Here is a 25,173-nt window from a genome sequence, read left to right as displayed (position 1 = left end):
TGGAATCACAAAACAAATGCAACACAAACATCATTAAAAATCGAAATTAAACTTCAAATACTAAATCCATACCATGACTAAAAACTATACCCAATATAGAACAAATAAGCAAATTAAACTTACAATTCTAACAATATTGAGTGCCTTTTGTCCAGAGCCAACTGAATCTCTTTTCTTCCACAAGTGATGCTCGTTCTTTCCAGCCTTCTTCACTGGTTTCCTGCACACCTAGAAAATTTAGAAATTTTGGACTTCTAATTCAATATTTTGAATTCAATCTTAGACCCACTTCTCAATAACTTTGGAAATGCTCAGTGAGTGTTCACCTAGCTTTTGTGAACATTTAACATAAGGAGTTCTCCAAATTGAAAACCCATGACCAAATGAAAATGCTCTTCCTTTTTAACCTAGAAAAAAATTCAACCTTTTTCAATTACAAGTATTCAATAAAATAAGATGGCAACCTGAAAAAGGAAAATGAAACTTGAAAGTTTCAATTTATCAACCTTGTTTTTGGACCATGTAGATAATGGATAACTCCTTGAATGAGTACAACTATAAGTCATTGATTTACTTTTCTGTTCAAGAGAAAGAAAAAAAACTTACCATCAAAACAAGAAGGACTTTGGTGAGCACCAAGTGATTCCAGTGATGGGTTGGAATCGCTTAGGAGTGGTAAACAAAGTGTGAGTCTTTGGCCTTCTATTTGATTTGCTTCCTTTCAAATTGAGCGTGAGATTGTTGATGGCCAAAGAAAAAAAGGTGAAATTGTTAAGAAATTTTAGTCTAAAGGTGTTTTCGGAGGGAAAAGAGGTGACATTCGATGGAGAGGTTGGAATAGCCAAGTCGATACTTTATTCCTTGAATGACTATTTAGCGATTTGCGGAATGAAGCTGTAATCGCCATTCGAAATTTTAAGCATTCCAATGAACCAAACTTTTGCTTTACTGTAGAATCTAGAACCGTCCCGTAATGGCTTTGCCATTACATTGAACCAAACGAAGCATTAGAGGATAATATTTGCATAGTCCTTCCCCAACCTTTAAATAAGAGGATAATGCGCTTCAGCGTACTCGAATCCACATCCTCTTGAACTGGTAACAATGTTGATGCTAATCGAGCTAAGACTCAATGAGCGAGTGTATACTTAAATTAATGATACATGCACGGATAGGGTGAAATTTATTAAATTCCATTCACCAAAGCTGCCAATTTTCAAGTTTAGGAAATCAATAGACTTGCGACATCTTTTTGGATGGGATCCAGGAATTTCTAAGTTGATATGTTTTCATGTCGTTCGAAGATCTATCTCTTAGCTTCGAAACGTACTTTGAATCACTCAATTTTGAGTTCGGGAGCTCAATTTATGACTGTTTTGAAGACTACGTAAGCAGAATTTCTAGACGGGATTATGACGGAAGTTACGAGTTTCAGAATTTTAATTCGAGTTTAAATCATATTGGGTTCGGGTTTTGGGTTTAATTTTTATTATATATGAGTCTAATATTGTATTTATCAGCTCTTATTGTAACACCCTAACCCGTATCTGTCGCAAGAACAAGTTTACGGAGCATTACCGAACAAACGAAATAATAAACCATTCAAATCATACGTTAATACAAACATAATCAAATTTTATTCAAATACATTCATAATGTCCCTTAATCGAGCCCTTGAGACCCTAAAAATACTATAGAGATAATCTGAGACTAAATCAGAAACATTTGGAAATTTTAGGAAAAAGTGAAAAATTTGGACTGCAGGGGTCACACGGCCATGTAACTCACATGGCTGAGACGCACACCCGTGTCTCAAGCCGTTTAGACATTCAAAATAGGGACACACGACCATGTCCCAGCCCGTGCCCATACCCGTGTAACTCACTGACTTGGGTCACACGGCCAAGCCACACGCCTGTGTACCAGGCCGGATGTTATGCAGTGTAACTACCTGACTTGAATGCCTATAACCTACAAGGGACACACGGCTGTATCGCATGGCCGTGTGTGAGACACACGCCCGTCCCCGTGTCTCAGGCCATGTGGCCTTAAAATGAACCTTGAAACACAAGTTTACCATTTCAAGTTTGCTTGGACCTTAAGAAACTCAAATACCAACCAAAATACTAATTCAAAATGACATTAATCGAGCCAAAAACACGTCAAAATCAACCTAATAAGTGCCTAACAAATGTACCCTCATTGGTAGCACAAGTATATACAATTTAATGTCCAAACATATCATCAATTCAACCTATCAATTCAATCAAGTTATTGTCTATCAATACCATCTCAAACATACCATATCTTACCACATAATAACCCATTCATCACATACTCTTTTAACCATTCCAACAAATATCATTTGGCCTTTCTAACACATATTAATAAAGCACCAAAAGTACCAAAAAGGAGATCAACCAAAACAATTTATACAACTAAGTTAATAATTAAATTTTTACATATCCAAAAAATTAGTAACATCATTCAAACCTAGTACATGCTATATAATTTGAAATAAACATTTTAAAAACTACTGAATTTAGCTGGATAGTGTGACTTGAGTGCTGATCTAATCGTCCAACCTTCCAAGTATCTATAAGAACAAACTTTAACATGAATAAGCTCAATAAAGCTTAGTAAGTTCGACACATTAATATGATAAATCTTACCGAAGTAAATACAACAAATCAAACATTAACAATTCAACCACCAAGGTTCCTTGCCATCCACAATCTCATCCGATGAATCACATACTATCAATTCAATTCTCAATTGTATAGTAAATCCATTCAAATCATTGCACAAATTACCTTACTAAGATTTTCAACTCGAAAAATGACTTACGAATAGAAGAACATCGTCAATCCACTCAAAACACACCAGAAACTCACACGAGCCAATCCTTCATCCACACCAATGCTTAGAAGAACTAATCCAACCATCACACCAGTGCTCATAAGAGCTAGTCCAACCAACACACCAAACAGAAAGTATAACACGAGAGTTCACAACAACTACTGAACCTCAGTTTACTCGAGTAACATGAATGCACATCACTCCATAACCATCTACACTCCAATCCCTCTTAACACACCAAATCATGACCGTACTCTATCTCGCGTTCAAGCCAAACCGAACATCAATTTCAATTACATTACTCAAATAATCATTCAATTTCAACAAATACATTTACCTATTATGTCATGATATATATAATTTAACAATTCATATAGATATTAAAATTTTAAACCGTACGAACTTACCTGGACTGAATTATAGTCATTGCAGAAGTTTAGGGACTATTCTGCTATTTTTCTTTTTCCACGAGTATCTACAGGATTTTAATCTAAAATGTAAGATTCTTTATTTATTAGCATATATTTAATTTCCAAACTATTTTACAATTAATACCCTTTTTTCAAAATTACATATTTACCCCAAAAATTTACCATTTTTAATTTAGTCCCTAACTCAAATTCATCAAATTAACCAATTTTATCAATTAAATATTTTATCCAAATATACTAGGCCCTTAGAAATTCCTTAATAATCACTAAATTTACTATTAAACCCTAAAATTTTGTTATTTTCACAATTTAATCCTAAAATCAAAATCTAACAAAAATCACTTTACAAATTCATCAAATAGCATAATCAAAGCTCCAAATACATGGTATTCATCAAGAAACATTCAATATTCATCAATGGAAACTTCAAAAAATTTTAACAAAATAAAAAATGATGATACGGGCTAGTTCGACCTAGTTGCAACGATCTCAAAAACATAAAAATTACAAGAAACGAGATTAGAACGGACTTACATGCAAGCTTCCTATGCTAGCCGAAACTTATCCTCACTGTAACTATGGATTTCGGCAGTTGAAGAAGAAAATGAATAGGAAAACTTTAAGTTTTCAATTTGTTTTGTTTTACTATAAACTAATTTACAAGTTTGCCATTATAATTTCATTATTTTGTCATTTTCCATCAATTTGCCATCCCACTATATTGTTTAGGGCTTAATTATCACTTAAGTCATTCCTCAACTATTAATTAAACCATTTCATCACCTAATTGCTTTAATTAGTAAGTTTTGTATATTTTACAATTTAGTCCTTTTCTTTAATTAACTAACTAAACATTAATATTTCTTAACCAAATTTTAATATGACTCTAATGACTCTATAAATATTCTAAAAATAATATTTATGAGTTAATCTGACGAAATTTGTGGCCCAAAACCACCGATTCTGTCACCACTAAAAATTGAGCTATTACACTTATTATTTTATTATTTTATAATTACGGATTTTTAGTAATTATTGAGTAGTTTAAGTTATTTAGGAGTTTTATGTCAACAAGAAAGTTTAAAACTACTTCTTATTTAAATTAATTAGAGTTCTAGAATATTTAAGAGTTTTATTTAGATTTATGTAGCTAGCCTATATATAGGCCTTTGCATTTTACACAAATCAAACAATTGATTATTATTCAACTTCTCTTTTGAGTTAATAAATTCTCTTTGAGTTTTTCTTTCAAGAATTTCTCTTGAGTTTTCTTTTAGAAGAGTTTTAACAATCTTTTCAAATTGTGGGGATCGTCTTCAAACTTTTTCTTGCCAAGTTTTCTTTATTGGAGGGGAAATTAGAGCCGCATGAAGGGAGTTGTGATTCTCTGTGTTTCCAAGGCTTCTTAGGATTTCTAGATACCATGTTCTATATTTCCTATCTACCTTATTTATTGTCCAATCTTTTATTTTATTATTTTATTTTATTTATCTTAGTTATTTATTTTAATTATTTTATCTAACTCGGATTCGACCGTGTTTCAGGTGGTGTCAAAATTTAAGTTTCTTTCTGAACGTCTAGGCCCTAAGTCAAATTCACAATTTGAGCAAACTTTACGATCTTCTTTCACGTTCATCCACACTCAATTTTATCATTTGGTATCAGAGCAGATACCAAATGAGATAGAAACATGATCTGCTCTAATATCAAATGATACGAATGGGAGTGGATGAATGTGGAAGCAAATCGTAAAGTTTGTCAAAGTCGCGTGTAATACCCAATTTTAGCCCGGGCTCACATATGGAAACATAATTTTCGAGGATATACAATCTTAGATATTATATGCAATCTTAGATATGATATATGCAATCTTAGATATGATATATGTAATCTTAGATATGATATATACAATCTTAGAAGATATGATTTTGTAATCTTAGAGATTTAATTTGTAGATACCCTTTAATCTTAGCCGTTAATGTAATTGATCTGTACCGTTGGATTTGGGGAGGCTCAACTATAAATAGAGGTCTCTCCCTTCATTGTAGGAGAGGAGAGAATCAATAAAAAAAAAGGAGAGAATCAACAAAAGAAAAAGGAGGAATAAAAAATAGAACGATTGACAGTTTTTTAAAGGTGGCTTACTATTTTATTTCTTTTGATTATTTTTTACTTATTTACGATTTTAAAAAAAGGGAGAAGGTGATACCACTGCGAATTTTATTTATTTTATTTAGCCCCTCCACCTTTTAATGTTTTTGTAATTAAGTTTTTTTTAATTTACCCTTTTATTTATTTTTATTTCAATTTGGTCTAATTTGAATGGCGTCGTTTAGAGGAGAATGGAAAATTGCCCTTCCAGCCCCTCTATGTAATTCGAGCGTTCAATTAAGTCCTCCAGACTTTATTTATTTGCAATTCTGTTGGATTTTCTTGGCGATCCAATTTAGTCCATTTTCATATTTTCTTTAAAATCAATATTTTTATAATGCAATTGTATTCTTTTAATTTTTATTTTATAATTCTCATATGCAATTATTATTATTTTTTATATGTATATTTAAGCATGTATTTATGTTTTTTATACTAAAATTTTAGCATACTTATATTTTATATACACATGTTTAATTTATTTAATTAATTTTAATATTATATTAATTGTTTAAAACTTATGTATTTTTTATGTGTACAAGTATATTTTTTATTAACTTATTAATTTATGTTTGCATATTTTTATTATTATCTTACCTATTTATTTGATATTTTGCACGTCATTATTTTGTTTATTTATTTGTTCATATTATTTCTATGAAATTGTTGTATTTATTATTGATATTTGTTAACATTACCTATCTCTTATTTAATTTTAAAATAAAACGCTTCAAAATAGAGGTAATACTCGTATTTAGGATTTCTCAAGGAAATTGAGCCCTAACGTATTGGGTTCGATTTTTTGAAAATCTAACAATCGAGGATTTCTCTTTAATAAAAAAAATAAGAACTCATTATTGGGAATTCAACACGTTGTGTCCTAACGTATTGGATGTGACGCATTGATTTCTCGAAATGAATATTTTTTTTAAAAAATAATAAAGGAAATATTTCGAGTTTGAGATTTTAGAGGAATTGTGCCCTAACGTATTGGGCCGCGATTTCTTAAATCTTGAATAAATGAATATTCTTTTACATTTTTTATTGCACTAGTATTTTGCCCTAATTCATTTTTGGGGAAAATTAGAATGTCGTGCCCTAACGTATTGGGTGTGGTATTTTATTTGTCTGAAATGATAAGGGTCTTAATACGTAACGTTTTAAATTTTTGCTAAGGATTACGATTTTTAAATTTTCGACATTAAGACATTAATTAATTAACTAGGTACCAATTTTTGGGCGTAATGAGGGTGCTAATCCTTCCTCATACATAACCGACTCCCGGACCCGTTTTTCTAAATTTGTAGACCAAAGTCATTTTTAGGTGACCCAATCACACCTTAATAAAAGATTGGTGGCGACTCCCAATTTTTATTTTTTAAAGTCGACAACCTAAAAATTTTGTTTTTTTTCAAAAAATGGTTTCGACAGATTGGTGACTCCACTGGGGACATTTTAAAAAAGTAAGAGAGTCGAGCCACAAAGTTGATTAATTTTGTCTTATAGTCGAAAAATTCGTTTTAAAAAAAACCCTCTTGCATCCATGCTTAATTGATTTTAGTACTTTAAATTATTTTTCATTATACATTACATGTACTGAATAATTTTTACCCTCTAAGTGGGAGTGAGAAGCTATTCCTTCGTGAGGTTTTGACCTCCGTATAGGATAGTGGATCATTTTCGGGATACATCGGTACCTATGCCTTCGTGAGATTTTCATCTCCTATAGTCATAGGGAAAATGTGTCCCCCTGAATCGAACTTGATCTATATGAGCCTATAATGGGTGAGGATCAAGGAATCTGCTGGTTCGGGTACCTTTACTTTAGAGCCAAACCGCATATAATGAGCCTTAAAAGCTTGCCTTAGGTAGAACTACACTAAACCCTAGTAGATGTCCTAATAGACGTTTTACTCTTCCTTGATTATATGCTTGTATTGGATACTGATTCTCGTGTTTTATTTTGTTTGCATGACATGGCATTTCATTTCATCATAAAAGGCGTCAGTTCAAATTCAGTTACTAGATAGAAAGCTTAACATGGAAAAAAGGGTTTCTTGATAAAGTGGAGGACAATGTGGTTGTCCGAACTTGGTCTGAAATAACGCAGCAAGAAAAGGGTGATAGCCTGGCCGATGGGTATGTATCAGAACTATGAGATTTTACTCGCATCAGTGTAGCTCAAAACAATTTGCAGGAGTTGAAAGAAATTTGGGATCAGTGGAATAATGAGGTTAGACAGTTATTTTACAACAATTATGGGGACTTGCCTTATTTGCTTGATGTGAAGGTAGACAAACATTTGTTTCTAGCCTTCGCCCAGTTTTGGAATCCTGCTTACAGTTGCTTCACGTTTAGGAATGTCGATTTGGTACCTACGATAGAGGAGTATGTGGCTTTACTCCGATGTTCAAAGTTTCAAGTGGATAGAGTCTACTCGAGGCGGTAAATGTGCCAACCTTTTCAAAGAAGGCGATAGGTATAACGAGGATGAGTGAAGCGTTGGGTCGCATTTGCCGAGTTAAGCAAAAGGGGGACAGCAAGTGCATTCCTTAGAGGAGTTTGAAAGATGCAATCCTCACCCACCCAGACGTAAGAAAGAGGTTATATATCTTTGCTGTAAGTATATACGGCTTGGTTGTCTTCCCTAAAGCCTTGGGGCATGTGGATGAAGCAGTCACCGATTTATTTGATCAGCTTGATAAGAAGGTTACACTGATTCTGGAAATTTTGGCAGAAACCTTCAGGTCATTGAATGCATGCCGAAGGACGGGTGAGGGTAGATTTATTGGATGTGCGCAGCTTCTACTCGTATGGTTTCATAGTCACTTTTGGAAGGTGGATAAAGTTTCGTATCGGGTCTTTTTTGAAAATTATTCACCACTAAAAGAGATAGTTGCTACGCCGAGGAGGGATGACATCTCGGAGGAAAAATGGATGACAATTCTTCAAAATCTTCAAAAGGAAGATGTTGAGTGGAGAGCTCCTTGGTTGCTTCCAGATGAGATCCTATATAGGTGTGGTAATTTCGATTGGGTACCTTTGTTGGGTATTTGGGGAGCTGTCGGAATGCCCCATTATTGGTGCTAAGGCAATATAGGTCAAGGCAGTTTATACCTGCAACCCAAGGGATAGCTGATTGTGAATTTTCATACAAAGATAATGGTTATAGAAATAAGATTCAAGAAATGTCCAATGCGTGGAAACAGACTCGTCGAATGAAGAGGTTAGCCGTGGGGCTGATGACAACTCTTGAGTATTATGGATGGTGGGCTAGGAGGATTAATGATAACACACCTAAGTTAAATAATAAGGACGGCCAGTCAATAGAAGAGCATTTGTGAGTCATCCCTTCGGAATTGGAAATTGTAAGACAAGATTTTGAGAGGAAGAACACGGATTTGGAGAAAATGATAGAGCAAATGGAGGCGGAAAAGACGAACTTGAGTTTGGACATAGAAGTTCAGAAGCTTGAGAATGAGAGGTTGAAGAAAGAGAAAAACAAGGCTGATGAGGAACTGGGCAGTTTAAAGATGGATTATAAAAAGTTACGTTTGTCAATAAGAAGCTATTTGAAATTTGGGAAAGGCGTCGAAACGATGGCGGCGAAATCCAAGAAGAAAAGGACAAGGCCGATAGATGGGAACAGAGATTTCAAGAGATGCAAAGGCGAAATGAGGCTTTAGAAAAGAATTTGTCAGAAAGCCAGAAGGAAAAGGGCGAGTTAAAGGATAGGGTGATTGTGTTGGAAATATCTCTTCGTTAGTATCGAAGTCGAAACTCTACGATAGAATTGAAAACAAGCTTGAGCAAGATTGACGAAATGAAGAAAAGAATTGAAGAGCTAGAGACGGTGTTGCAAAATTGTGAGATTCAGATCAAGCACTTAAAAGTGAACGAAAGTCGTAATAATGGACAGTTTCACCACTTTCAGAGTCAAGTTAGGAGCAGAGATCATCTCATGAAGGAAGCTGTGGTCCAGATTCGAGAAGTAGCTGATTACGTTCAGACTTTAGCAGCACAGGCTGACATGCTGAGTGTGAAGTATGAATTAGAATCAGATTGGGGGCAAGAATTAGCTTTGTTACTTAGGAAGATTAGAGTTCTGGGTATTAGGGCAAAGTCTTACTTGTAATTCGCTTTATGTAAAGAAATTTGCTTTCTAGTAAGGTTTTCTTATATGGAATTGAATTAAGATTGACGTCTTTTTGCATTCATGCATTGCATTACTTCATATGCACTTAAAAACACTAAAAGATTCTAATTAATTTAAGTCACTCCCCAGTTAATCTGGAAACCAACCAATCAACCGAACACCGTTATAGTACCCGAGTAAAGTCAGGAGGCATGGACCAAAGATTGGAGAGAATAGAGCAAATGCAAATACAGATGCAAGAGCAATTGACTGAATTTCAATAAGAAATGAGGAATCAGATGCTAGAATTCCAAATAAATATGAGCCAGCTAACCCAGTTATTGGGTAAAAGGAAAAGCCTAGCGGCTCACTTTGGGGATGATAATGAGGACCCTATATATTCCCCAGATTTTACCTTGATAAGTGTCCAGGCCCAACCAGATGCATGTCCACAAGAGGCACTCTTTACTATCAGATCCCGATAATATCTGACTGGTACATCGACACCAGTATATCGCCTGACAGACTCAAAATCCAATCCTGTTGCTCTTGACAATTAATCAGAAATAAAATAGGTGAAGGTAGAGCACCCAGATACTATAAAAGCCTTAAGGAAGAAAGGGAATAAGGGGAAAAATGGAGGTAGATATAACAAGGGTCACTCAAGACCAATCACCGTGGGCCGGCTAAAGACAGAAACCACCAGCCATTAGGGTCCTTTAAAGCAAGAATCATATGTGAAGCCAGGTATTGAAAAGCTCCAATTCACGCCAATTCCGATGTCGTACAAGGAGCTGTATCAAAGCTTATTCAATGCGGATGTTGTTGCTCCTTTACATGTGAAACCTCCACAGCCCCCGTATCCCAAATGGTGCGACACAGGTGCATAATGCGATTATCATGCGGGAATTACGGGGCACTCAATAGAGAGTTGCATTACCTTCAAAAAGCTAGTTGAAAAATTCATCAACATGTGTATTGTCAAGTTGGATGACTCATCTAATGCAGGAAATTCACTGCCCAATCATGATTGATAATGGTATGAATGCAATATATGAAGAGGTGTTGAGAAGTGTTCACATACGGAGACCCAATTGAAAAGGGACCTTGTTAGATGTCTGCCCTTATAGACTTGGGAGTGTTCTAAATAATTAGACTGTAGAAGTCCTGTAGTATTTAGAGATTACTCAGAGTAATGTTCAAAACACACTTGTTGCCTTCAGCCTAGATGCAATAAGAATTCCTTTATGAAATAGGCTCATGTCTGAACGTCGTTATTCTAATAAAATACATCTTTCCATTCATTTTTTTAGCCAATATTCTTTCATTCTTTTCGAATAATTATACTTTCATTCTTTTGGATCTTCTTCCATATTTTTCTTTTATTCATTCATAATTGTACAAATGATTATTCATACATTCTTTTGTATATTCTTTGGTACCTACTATGGGTCCCCAAATATCAATGACATGAGTGATGCTGCTACGGACTCAGAAGTTCCTTTTAAGTGAGATCTGTGTTTAGAGGGATCTCATGACTTTGAAGAGGTCATAGATCATAGCCTATTTCTGGACCTGTTAAGGATGGTAGAACAAGTCGGAAAATGGATCTCACCCTACAAAGAATTATCAGGATACATGACTTCTCCTTATGTGGGGCATGGAGGTCATTTGGTCGATCTCGCCAAAAGAGTCTGACGGTCATCAATTCATCTTTGTGATCGTCAATTACTTTAGTAAATGAGTGGAAGCTACTTTGTATGTCAATTCTTGAAGAATCATATGGAACGCCAAAAGGATCATATCTGACAATGTACTAAATTTGAACAACAGCACAATATCAAAAGTTTGCAGTCTGTTCACGATTAATACCATATTGCCCAAAGAAAAGATGGCAAAAAAAAAACTACTCTGCTGGGGCAATGACTTTCTCTTGGGCCCATCGTGGTTTTGCCTATTGAATACAAGATTCTTTCACTCTGAGTTTTTAGATCTAATTGAAGAGGAATGTTCAAAGTTATCCATCATGGTCAAATGCGCCAAAAGAAAATGATGCGAGCTCACAAAAAAAAGGTTCGCCCTAGAGAACTCCTTGAGAGAGACCTGGTATTGAAGGGGATCTTTCCCATACAAAAAGAATTTCATCCAAGATGGGAAGGGCCTTATGTTGAAGGACTTATCTGGAAAAGTGTCGATTTTGATCAGAAGGGATAACAAGGACATGCCTAATCATATGAGTTCAGATTCAATCAAAATTATTTCGAAAAAAAAGAAAAAAGAAAAGAAGAAAGAAAATGGAGAGGCCAAGGTGAAAACCCGCAAAGGGCGCCTTGAGACCAAAGGGGATTTGAGTTGAAAACCCGAAAAGGGCGGCTCAAATATTGATTAGAATGGGGCAGAGGTGATCAGAGCAGTTCAAATTTTGACCAAATGGGGGCATGTGGTGATCTAGTTATACTCGAACCAACAGGAAAGAGTAGGCAACATCTTGTGGCATCGACAAAGTACTGTAGATCTCTCAAACACATGTCAAACTTAGAAGGTCTTCAGAAAGTTTGTACAGAGAAGTTCAAGCTGCGATATCTGGGGCACCCAATTTTCATACTATATTGAATACTTCATTCATTTCTAATATACATATTCCCAATTGATTTCTTTGTTATCCTTCTTAATTATTTTTGATAATTTATTCCTTTCGAGCTATGCTCAGAACCAACTTTATTCTTATCCATTTTTATGACCTTTTTGCAAGCATGTTGCGTTGGAATAATGATTAATGGACTAATAAAACTTTCACAATGGAAGTTTTGCATATTACTCTGGAAGTTTCTAGATAATACAAGAACCTGAAACAGGACTATTATTTAGAACGCACCATGTTTAAGGGTTGAAAATCTAAAAAGGAGGAGTCTAAATTAGGATTTTCTCTTTAGATTTTGTTGTCAAAAACATTGAACAAAATGACAAGATGTCGTGAGGATAAATAAGCAAATGATGATCACCAGACAATAGGAAAAGGTTTCCTCGAGGAAGAAAGCCTTCATTTGTGCATGAGCCTTTGGTACGATACCCTGGGAATGGTGTAAGAGACCAGAGAGATTTAGATCTTATATCCTTGAACTGTGATAGGAGAGAATTGAGGAAAAGCCATATATTTCTACCGTTGGGTTACAATGGGAGAACGATGGTATGAATTTTTGCGCCCCAATGGATTAAACTTGGAGGTTCACAGTGGGGGGCAGCCTGGCTAAATGTTTCTTCAGAAAAGCCAGTCAAGCAAGAAGGCGTCGTAGCACGCCAGTCACAAAACCTTAATAAACTTCGAGTAATGACAACCTAAGCAGGATCATTCTCGGAAAAATAAAATTTTGCATTCATGCAAACACCGTTCACACATGTTGAGTTAGGAGCATTTGATGCATTTGATCATGCCATCCTAATCATTAGGCATAATTAGGTTCATTATACAGGTCATGTTCCCCAGAGAGCAGATTAGTGAAAATAGCAGATCTTGCCTTCCTGCACCGACAAGCAAGGCATCAAGACATCACCTTGCCTCCACGTGTTGCGGTGAACAGGTTAAAAATAACAGATCTTGCCTTCCTGCACCGACGGCGAAGTAGATCGAAGACATCAGCCTTGCCTTCCTGTGTTGCAGTGGAGTAGGTTAAAAATAGCAGATCTTGCCTTCCTACACCGATAGTGAAGCAGATCAAAGACTCCAGCCTTATCTTCCTGAGCAGCAGTGGAGTAGGTTTAAAATTACAGATCTTATCTCCCTAAGCAGTAGTGAAGCAGATCAAAGAAGGCAAATCTTATCTTTCCAAGATAGTGGGAAGCAGATTTAAGCCACCAAGCATTATCTCCCTGAGCAGCAGCGGAGTTGGTTGAAGATTGTAGATCTTATCTCCCTAAGCAGTAGAGGAGCAGATCAAAGACGTCAAATCTTATCTTTCCAAGATAGTGGGAAGCAGATTTAAGCCAACAAGCCTTGTCTCTCGAGCGGCGAATGAGTAGGTTGAAGATTGTAGATCTTATCTCCTAAGCGATAGTGGAGAAGATCGAAGACGGCAAATCTTATCTTTCCAAGATAGTGGGAAGCGATTTAAGCCACCAAGCCTTGTCTCCATGAGCGGCGGAGTAGGTGAAGATTGTAGATCTTATCTCCTAAGTAGTAGTGGAGTAGATCAGCGATGGCAAATCTTATCTTTCAAGATAGTGGGAAGCGATTTAAGCCACCAAGCCTTGTCTCCTGAGCGTGGAGTAGGTTAAAGATTGTAGATCTTATCTCCTAAGCGATAGTGGAGCGGATCAAAGATGGGAAATCTTATCTTTTCAAGATAGTGGGAAGCGATTTAAGCCACCAAGCCTTGTCTCCACGAAAGGCGGAGTAGGTTGAAGATTGTAGATCTTATCTCCTAAGCGATGAGTGGAGCGGATCAAAGGCGGAAATCTTATCTTTCCAAGATAGTGGGAAGCGATTTAAGCCACCAAGCCTTGTCTCCTGAGCAGCAATGTGAGTAGGTTGAAGGTTGTAGATCTTATCTCCTAAGCGATGAGTGGAGCGGATCGAAGACGGCAAATCTTATCTTTCAAGATAGTGGGAAGCGATTTAAGCCGACAAGTCTTATCCTCCTGAAGTGGCAGTGGAGCAGATTAAAGCTATAAGTCTTATCTCCCTGAAGTTACAGTGGAGTAGATTGAAGCACGAATTCCTATACCTCTGAAAATGCAGTAGGATGGATGTGGCTGCTTGAAGAAGAAGAGCACCAAGATCCAGCGTGACCGGTCAAAAATTGGTCATTTCTAAAGTCTTTTCTCCATTCCTGTTACACGACAACGAGCAAAGAGGGGCAGCTGTAATACCCAATTTTAGCCCGGGCTCACATATGGAAACATAATTTTCGAGGATATACAATCTTAGATATTATATGCAATCTTAGATATGATATATGCAATCTTAGATATGATATATGTAATCTTAGATATGATATATACAATCTTAGAAGATATGATTTTGTAATCTTAGAGATTTAATTTGTAGATACCCTTTAATCTTAGCCGTTGATGTAATTGATCTGTACCGTTGGATTTGTGGAGGCTCAGCTATAAATAGAGGTCTCTCCCTTCATTGTAGGAGAGGAGAGAATCAATAAAAAAAGGAGAGAATCAATAAAAGAAAAAAGAGGAATAAAAAAGAGAACGATTTGTAGTTTTTTAAAGGTGGCTTACTATTTTATTTCTTTTGATTATTTTTTACTTATTTACGATTTTAAAAAAAGGGAGAAGGTGATACCACTGCGAATTTTATTTATTTTATTTAGCCCCTCCGCCTTTTAATGTTTTTGTAATTAAGTTTTTTTTATTTTTTTTAACTTACCCTTTTATTTATTTTTATTTCAACTTGGTCTAATTTGAATGGCGTCGTTTAGAGGAGAGGGGAAAATTGCCCTTCCACCCCCTCTATGTAATTCGAACGTTCAATTAAGTCCTCCAGACTTTATTTATTTACGAATATACCCCGGATCTTTACTGGCGATCCAATTTAGTCCATTTTCATATTTTCTTTAAAATCAATATTTTTGATAATGCAATTGTATTCTTTTAATTTTTATTTTATAATTCTCATATGCAATTATTATTATTTTTATATGTATATTTAAGCATGTATTTATGTTTTTTATACTAAAATTTTAGCATACTTATATTTTATATACACATGTTTAATTTATTTAATTAATTTTAATATTATATTAATTGTTTAAAACTTATGTATTTTTTATGTGTACATGTATATTTTTTATTAAGCTTATTAATTTATGTTTGCATATTTTTATTATTATCTTGCCTATTTATTTGATATTTTGCACGTCATTATTTTGTTTATTTATTTGTTCATATTATTTCTATGAAATCGTTGTATTTATTATTGATATTTGTTAACATTACCCTATCTCTTATTTAATTTTAAAATAAAACGCTTCAAAATAGAGGTAATACTCGTATTTAGGATTTCTCAAGGAAATTGAGCCCTAACGTATTGGGTTCCGATTTTTTTGAAAATCTAACAATCGAGGATTTCTCTTTAATCAAAAAAAATAAGAACTCATTATTGGGAATTCAACACGTTGTGTCCTAACGTATTGGATGTGACGCAATGATTTCTCGAAATGAATATTTTTTTAAAAAAAATAATAAAGGAAATATTCCGAGTTTGGGATTTTAGAGGAATTGTGCCCTAACGTATTGGGCCGCAATTTCTTAAATCTTGAATAAATGGATATTCTTTTACATTTTTTATTGCACTAGTATTTTGCCCTAATTCATTTTTGAGGAAAATTAGAATGTCGTGCCCTAACGTATTGGGTGTGGTATTTTATTTGTCTGAAATGATAAGGGTCTTAATACGTAACGTTTTAAGTTTTTGCTAAGGATTATGATTTTTAAATTTTCGACATTAAGACATTAATTAATTAACTAGGTACCAATTTTTGGGCGTAATGAGGGTGCTAATCCTTCCTCATACGTAACCGACTCCCGGACCCGTTTTTCTAAAATTTGTAGACCAAAGTCATTTTTAGGTGACCCAATCACACCTTAATAAAAGATTGGTGGCGACTCCCAATTTTTATTTTTTAAAGTTGACAACCTAAAAATTTTGTTTTTTTCAAAAAATGGTTTCGACATCGCGAATTTGACTTAAGGTTCTAGATGTTCAAAAAGAAATTTGGATTCTTACACAACCTGAAATGCAAACGAAATCCAAGTCAGATAAAAATAAAGAAAAACAATTAAAAATAAATTGCTAAGATAAATAAAATAGTATAATGAAACCTAATATTAGAATTAATAAAAATGAAAAATAAAGAAGATAGATGGAAAGATAGAACGTGGTATGTAGAAGTCCTAAGAAGCCTTGAAAACTCGAAGAATCCATAAATCCCTTCAAGCGGCTCTAATTTGCCCTCCAAGAAAGAAAATTTAGAAGAAAAAGTTTGAAGATGATCCCCACAATCTGAAAAGATTGTTAAAACTCTTCTAAAAGAAAACTCAAGAGAAATTCTTGAAAGAAAAACATATCGAGAATTTATTAACTCAAAAGAGAAGTTGAATAATAATCAATTGTCTTATTTGTGTACAATACAAAGGCTTATATTTAGGCTAGCTAAATAAATCTAAATAAAACTCTTAAGTATACTAGAACTCTAATTAATCTAAATAAGAAGTAGTTTTAAACTAAACTTTCTTGTTGACATAAAACTCATAAATAACTTAAACTACTTAAAAATTATTAAAAATTCGGAATAATAAAATAATAAGAGGTGATAAATACAATATTGAGTTCTCATATAATAAAAATTAAACCCAAAACCCGAACTCAATATGATTTAAACTCGAATTAAAAGCTCGAAACTCGTAATTTCCATCATAATCCCATCCAGAAATTCTTCTTACACAATCTTCACTAAAACAGTCATAACTTGAGCTCCCAAACTCGAAATCGAGTGATTCAAAGTGCATTTCGAAGATAAGAGATAGATATTCAAATGCCATAGAGCCATCTCAACCTAGAAATGTCTAGATCCTATCCAAAAAGACGTCACAAGTCTATTGACTTCCTAAACTTGAAAATTGGCATCTTCGGTTAATGAAATTTAATAAATTTCACCCCATTCATGCATGTATAAATTAAGATTAATTATGAGTTTGATGTTGGTTATGACTAATGGTATCAAATCCAACAATTTAGTTTACTACCTAACAACCAAGCTTTGCAATTGCCAGTGTTGATGAAACGTAGTGAAATTCATTATAAAAGAGAAATAGAAAGAACATGGAATATAAACATTCAATATACCTTCATTAAGCCATAATACTGGTGGGTTAGTTGAAGAATTGTGAGATGACTCAACGAAATAATAAAATAAAGCTCATCCAGCTTCTGGGTCAACAGTCACGTAACTTGAATTCTGATCAAAATCCACCTCTTCCTGCCAAACTTCCAATATTATCAACCTGTTTCAGGCCTTGTTGAGAGCCTATATAAACAAGTAATTCCCCTGCCATGTTGATGCCTCGGATAATTAATCTTTCCTTAAGAGTTCAAAAGGATTCAAGTCTCTGTCTTGGTAGCCCTGAGTGAGTCTCACCAGACACAAAAGACATCCCTAAATGATTCCCATTGTTTTTCTCATTGTTAGCTCACTTGACTCACTTTGAATAATCGGGGTCCTGATAATAGTGTTTAATTTCAAGGTGATGGGAAATTTGTTCAACCATAATTGACTTTAAAGTCTAAACTCTGCTGGAAGATTGCTTTATTATGAGATTATATATTGTTTTGACTTTGACTTTTAATCATATTAAAGTCTTGTTTAATGGAATTTTGGCATTATTGTACTCTATAGGGTGATGTGTATCACTCAGATTCAAGCTGAGTCCAGCTGTGGAACACTTTAATCAAGGCAGAAGGTAGTTTATAAATATAGAGCTTTCAAACTAGCATCATCCTAAAATTTTAATAAATTATGAAAATGACTTACTTTCTTGATTATGTACGTAAATGACCTGAAATAAATAGTAAAAGTTGGTGGAGCCAAAGAGATTGGCGCCACTAACATGCCACATCAGCAATTGGGATTAAAAAATCATTTTTTTATGGAACCATAGAGAATGGTGCCACCTATATAAATAACAAGGAAATACTGGTATTTCTCAATAATTGGGGTGTCAAAAAATAAATAATGGTGAATGGCGCCACCACTTTATGTCACATTATTATTATTTTTTAGTTTTTTTAATTTCTTTTAGTTTTTTAAATTTAAAATTATTATTTTATTTGGTGGAGTCATTCTAAATGGCACCACCGTTGTAATCTATCACCATTTTTCTTTTTTTTCTTTTTTAAATTTAAAATTAAAAGTGATATTTTATTTGGTGTAATTTATCACCCTTTCACTTGGATTCCCTCTTCCACTTTTGTTTTTTTCTCTCATTTTTCCTAAAATTTCTTTATTTTTGGTCCTCTATTTCTTAATTTCTATTAAAATGCCCTTATCAAATGATTAATTCACATTACATAAATGATTTACATAAAATTATTTTATATTGTTAACATTTCAAATAATTATCAATTTACATAAATAAATTTTTTTACAAAATATAATTTTACATTTACAACATTCCAAAATAGTTTCACTTAACTTACGATATATAATTTTACAACATGAGCAACTTTCTCAATATTAAAAAAATTAAACGATTTTGTTCAAGACCAACAACATTGTGTCTTACAAATTGAAAAATACAATGTTTAATTGCAACACGAGTAAGTTTCTCGGTGCTATTATCTTGTAGCTTGGATATTGTTGATATCGAAGATCTCACCCATGTAGTTCAATTCGGGATTTCATAAAACCTTCAAATATTCCGTTGACCCAGAGAATCCCAACTAATCCAATCGTTGGCTTGCATAACCAATTTGAACTCGTTACTGAATATATAACTGACAACAAAAAATAACCATTAAACATAAAATCATAAAAAACACTCCTCATCTCTCTCCCATTCATCCTTTAACATGATATAATTAAAAAAATTCTTCAACTAAGACCGATCGCCATTGGGCTTATATATAGCTATTTGATCACGCTAAAGAAAATAGATCCACCAAATAAAATATCATTTTAATTTTTTTAAAATATATTAAAAAGAAAAGAAAAATAGTGATAGATTACACTGGTGCGCTATTTAGAATGGCTCCACCAAATAAAATAATATTTTTTTAATTTAAAGAAAACCTAAAAAAACTAACATAAAGTGGTGGCGCCATTTAGAATGACTCCACCAAATAGAATAACATTTTTTTAAATTAAAAAAAAAACCTAACATAAAGTGGTGGCGCCATTTAGAATGGCTCCACCACCATTAATTATTTTTTGGACCCCTAATTATTGAGAAATACCAATATTTCCCTGGTATTTATATAGGTGGCGCCATTCACTATGGCTCCACCAGAAAATTGATTTTTTAATCCCATGACTGACGTGGCATGTTGGTGGCACCAATCTCTTTGGCTCCACCAACTTTTACTATTCATTTCAGGTGTACATAATCAAGAAAGTGAGTCATTTTCATAATTTATTAAAAATTTAGGGTCATTTTAATAAAAAAAAACCCTAACATCCTCTCCTGCACTAATTGTGATAGATAGGCTTTAATAAATTTTTTATTTTTTATTTAGTTTAACCAATAAATTGGTACTTAAATTATATTATTTTTCCCATTTTGATATCTTTTTTTTTCTTTTGTTAAAAATGACATCTAAACTGTAATATCATGTTTTTCAGTGGTGTTAAAAACGGTGGTTTCGAGACCACAATTCTGATATGTGAGGTCATGTTTTATCATTTAATTAATATTTATGGAGTTATATTAAAGTCGTATTAAATTTTGGTGTAACGCCGTGAATAATTTATTTCTGTTTCTATAAATCTTATCACAAATGTTTATCTGTTTTAGTAGCTAAGTGTTCTGGGTTTGTGTGAGAGGTCTTGGGTTCAAGTCTCATTTTTGGCAAATTCTGTTATTTTTTTATCCTAGCCTTATCCCTGCTGGGTAGGCTTTTGTTATATTGTTTGTAAACTCATATGAAAATGAGCTTGCTAGTTTGAGTGGTAAGGAGTTAGTTTGCTGAAAGTCTTGTGTTTGAATCCTCGTGTGGGTGTGGGTGTTATTTTTTTGGTGTCGGTTGTTGATAGTAGTTCGATGGTAGTGAAATTTTGAGTTGGTTGGGTTGTTAGTGGATGTAATGGGATTTTGCTTAAATCCTATTTTATTTTATTTTATTTTATTTTTTCTCTCTTCCTAAAAGTCTGACGTTAGTTTTCTCTTTTTTCTGCCACACTCTTCTTCCTCTTCGTTTTCCTACAATTCTGTCTATAGTTTGCTATTGTATCATTGTATTTCAAAATTTCGGTGTTCATCGTGCGATTCTGGTAAGTGGGGTTTCATTTGACTATAGGATTCGATTTCTGTAAATTGATTGAGATTATTCTTTATGTTGGAGTTTCAATAATAGGGTAAAGTAGGAGGAAAGTAACTCTTTGAGAACGTTTGGTGTAGGAATAGATGGGGAACCTGTGGTTAGCGCTCCAACGGCTTAGACCGTGAGAGTAGTGGTTTTTATCAGCGGTAAGTTCATTTGTGCGATTTGATTTTTCAGTATGGATTTTGCAAATGGTCTGTTAATCAGTTGTTGGAATGTTGTTTTTAGGTTCTGGTCGTCTCGAGAGTGGTTTTGCATCAAAAGCGAACCAGGTGTATACCTAAAACACGAGAAAATGAGGTTCGACGAAAGCCAAAATTGGGATTTTCGGCATCACACGGGCGTGTGGCTGGCCGTGTCCAACACACGGTAGTGTGACTGTCGTACACGACTATGTGCTAGAGAATGCGTGGCCGTGTGGACCACACGGTCTAGTCCAGGTTGAGCGCGTGGGCCCACATGGGCATGCCACACGAGCGTGTGGGTTTTGGGCTAGGCTATGTGGGCCACACGGACAAGGCCAATTTGGGCGTATGGGCCCAAAATTTTGAAATTTTCCCTAAGGTCGCACAGGTTGTTCCGATCGACTATGGGCCTACCGTAGGGTCGGTAAGGGCTAATCAAACCCTTTTTCATGTGATCTGATATTCTTATAGTCTGATCTGAGTAGGAAACTGATATGTATGTCTAACTATACTGTGTAAGCATGTATGTCAGCTGCAAATTATGTTTTGGCAAATGAATAAACTCAACGGTTTCGGTAATAAACAAGTAAATGAATATGTTTTGTAAAATATGGACACTTTATAAAAAGTAACTTTTTAAGGTTTTTGTCGAAATAAAAACAGTTTCAAACCACTTCTTTGCAACACTATTGGATTCAGCCATAACGTCTAGGTTGGGTTTGGGGTGTTAAATTAAAAAAAAATTTAATGTTTAGTTAGTTAATTTAATAAAAGGACTAAATTGTGAAAGGCACAAAACTTAATAATTATTGAATTGTATTGACTTGATAGCTTAGTTATCAAATGAACGAGGGCTTAGGAAGTAATTAGTCCATAAGGTATATAGATGGATAGTTAACGACCTTTTAAATGTTAAATTATAAGTTTATAATAAGGCTAAAGTTGTAATTTAATAAAGATAAACTAAAGGATAATAAAAAAGTAAAACATATCATCATCTTCTCAATAGGATACCACCAAAAATTAAAAGAAAATTTCACCATTGAAGAAGTTTGTAGGGTTCGATCAAATCTTCCTTGCATGTAAGTCCATTTTGAGCTTATTTCTTGTAATTTTTGTGTTTTTGAGATCGTTGCAAATAGGTCCAGCTAACCCGTAGCTTTGTTTTTGAAACTATTAAGAATTTTGGATTTCATCGTTAATGAATTCTTGTTGTTCATGATGTTAAATGATGGATCTGAAGTATTGGTTGTTGATTATAATTAATTTGTAAAATAATTTTGTAAGTTTTTGGTTAAATGACTAAACTGATTGAATTTTAAAATTGATAGGGAATTTTTGAGAATTTAGAATAATTGTGGGCTGTAATTGGATGGGTAAAAATTTAGTTAGCATGAGAAGTTGTAAAATTTTATTAAATTTGGAATTTTGAGTTTAGGGACTAAATTGTGAAAGATGTAAGAGTTTAAGGAAAATGTGTAAATAATGAAAACTTGAGGGTCTCATGCAATGAATTGAGTTTAAAATCTATGCAAATTTAAAAAATTGAATTTAATTATTATATAGATCAAGAACCGAGTCAAAAAGATAATAACTGAAGAAAGGGGAAATTACGGAGCAGACTCTGCATTTTAACTGGAAGTGGATTGTAGGTAAGTTCATAGTGTTTTGATATGTAAATGTAAATTTCTTGTGATTATGTTATTGTTTTGTAGTTAGTTGTATATATGTATGTGAAATTTTATTAACTACCTATATAATATTGAATATTGCAAATAAGTACATATGAACATGAATAATTGATGGTAGCAATTCTTGTGATTGCACATTATTGACATGAATATATTGGATTTATAGTATGTGTATGGAAATGATGAAGTGCTTCTGAATAATGAATATGTGTAAAAGTAACGAATTTACGTATAATTCCCGATTGAACATAGTAAATGCTTAGGATACAATTGGCATGCCAATAGGGTCAGTAAGTACACTTGTACGGGATTGCACTTCGGTGCCTCTATATACACTTCGGTGTCTCTATTTGCACTACGGTGCCTCTGATTGCACATTTTTGCCTCTGTTTGCACTTCAATGCCTCTGTTATGCATCTGTGATGCCTCTGGTGTGGTGTAGTTACCCGAGTATCCGAGTAAAGTTACTTAGTTCATCGGGCTATGTATTCATTGAATTACAAGTTATTTATATGCTTAAATGATATTGCATATTCTTGGTAGTAGTAAGTGAAAAATGTTTCAATGAATTTCATGTTTACATGCGTGCATAGCTAAATTAAAGAAATGTGGTTTATGATAATGGTAAGTCTTTTGAGAAGGGGTTGTTATAATATATTTAGATATGTGAACAAATGTTAATGTGGTGTGTGAACTTGTATTTGGTTATCAGGAATTATAAGTTATTTACTTGAATATCTAGTTTGTTTAAGGTAAGTTAATTAGTGTTTAAACTATGGACTTACTAAACTTTTTTAGCTTACTTGTTTGTTTACGGCTCTTTTGTAGTTACCAATTTGCGAACTGATCGGACGAATCGATTTGGAGCTCACACTATTCAGCCATCTTGGTAGTTTTCATTTTGGGATGTGACATGTATATAGGTGTTTTGTTGTGAATATGTAAATTGTTAAGCTATTTTGGTACACCTAGTATTATGTTTGGTTTTGGAGTGTACTTGTGTTGGCTATAAATTAAGTTGATCCTAAGTTATGTAAATATTTGATGGTGATGTTTAGAAATGGTTACTTGTTGAGTATGCCATACCTTGTTCATATAGATTGGTGATTTTAGACATGAATGGTGAGTTAATGATAAGGTTTATTCATGGTTTGCAACATTGTAATTGAGTTGAATTGGTGTGTGATTTGTGGTGCCTTTGAATGGCTTATTAGTTAGGTCTTATAGGTTGTTTGAAGTGGTACATTTTAAGTATATTGTTATGTGGTTTGGTCATGTTAAGGCTTGTGGAAATGGGGTGTTTTGATGTGTAAGAAGTAGGCTTATTTTTGGCTTGTTTTAGGGGTAACATATGCTGCACATAACCTGGGACACGGGTTGTCACATGGACGTGTGTCATTTTAAAGTTAGGTGCGAGATCCACACGGCCTGGCGTACAACTTATGACATGGCCGTGTGGCCCAAGTCAATGTCTAACACGGTCTGAGACATGGCCGTGTGTCTCAAAATAGTTTGTAACACGGTTTGGCACACAACTTGCAACACAACTGTGTGACCTATCTTTGAATACACACACGGTTTGGCACATGGCTTGTGACACAGCAGTGTGGCCCGATTTCAAATACTTACATGGGTAGATACACGGGCTACGACACGACCGTGTCTCCTGACTTCGAATGTTCACATGGTCTGGGTTATGTCATACAACCATGTGACTCTTGTTTTCCAAATTTTCAAGTTATTCTGAAATTTTCTAATTTGTTCCGATTTGATCCCAGATTGTTCTCAAACTATTTTTTAAGGCCCCGTAGGTTCGATTTAAGACCCATAGGTGTATTTTTTACATGAATTAATTTAATTGTTATATGTTAGCATTTTATTTGTTAAATTGTTTCTATTATGAATGAAATGTTCTGTTTTGCTCGGTAACACTCAGTAACCTTAATTGAGCAACGGAGGCGGAATACGGGTGTTACATAAACTCCTTTTTTTCTCTAGTTGGTACCTCCGTTCGTAAAACTGCTAGTCAAGCCATTAAGTTCATTAAAAAAAAGTCTTAACACACAAATTGGTACCTAAACTATGTTCATTTCTTTTGTCACAAGTTGTATCTAAACTATTTTTTTCCTTAAGCCAGTGCCTAAATTAGTTCAATCGTTAGTCAAACTGTTAAGTTTATTTAAAAAATCAATTAAAAATAGCCATGTAGTAAAACAAAGAAAAAAAGTATTTTTTATATATATTTAAAATTATTAAAAACTCATAAAAATAAATAAAAATTGAGAAAATTGATTCAACTAGTTCAATTGGTTTTTTAAAGCTTGATTTAACTAATATGTATTTGTTCACGAGTCAATCGATTCAGCTGATATGTATGCTGACATGTTTTACTTGGACCTTCACAATTGGTTCAATCCTATCTCTTGATAGCCCCTCCAAAGCACCCATTAACTTAGCATCTGCATGAGTATGTGAGGGCCCACTCATTAATCATCACTCTTGGTCTCAACTACTAAAGTGATTGAAAACACATTTTATCGCCACCCTACATAGTTTTATGGTCAAACCACTTACCCTTAACTCACGTATGAGGGCATGACATGTGGTGTCTTGGAATTGTTGCCTTGACAAAAATGGGACTTCAACTCTCTCTCCTCTACTCTTTCTCTTCCGC

General features: G+C 34.0%; 1 pseudogene; it reads right to left on the bottom strand.

Annotated features, from left to right (window-relative positions):
• The window catches only part of LOC105795732 (serine carboxypeptidase 1-like), a 29,333-nt pseudogene extending 11,690 nt beyond the window's left edge, over positions 1–17,643 (bottom strand).
• Between the last annotated feature and the right edge of the window lie 7,530 nt (positions 17,644–25,173).

This window comes from Gossypium raimondii, chromosome 3, assembly GCF_025698545.1.
Source record: "Gossypium raimondii isolate GPD5lz chromosome 3, ASM2569854v1, whole genome shotgun sequence".
In the NCBI taxonomy this organism is placed as follows: domain Eukaryota; kingdom Viridiplantae; phylum Streptophyta; class Magnoliopsida; order Malvales; family Malvaceae; genus Gossypium; species Gossypium raimondii.
Note: the sequence above shows the minus strand (reverse complement) of the source record. Positions and strands in the feature narration are given on the sequence as shown.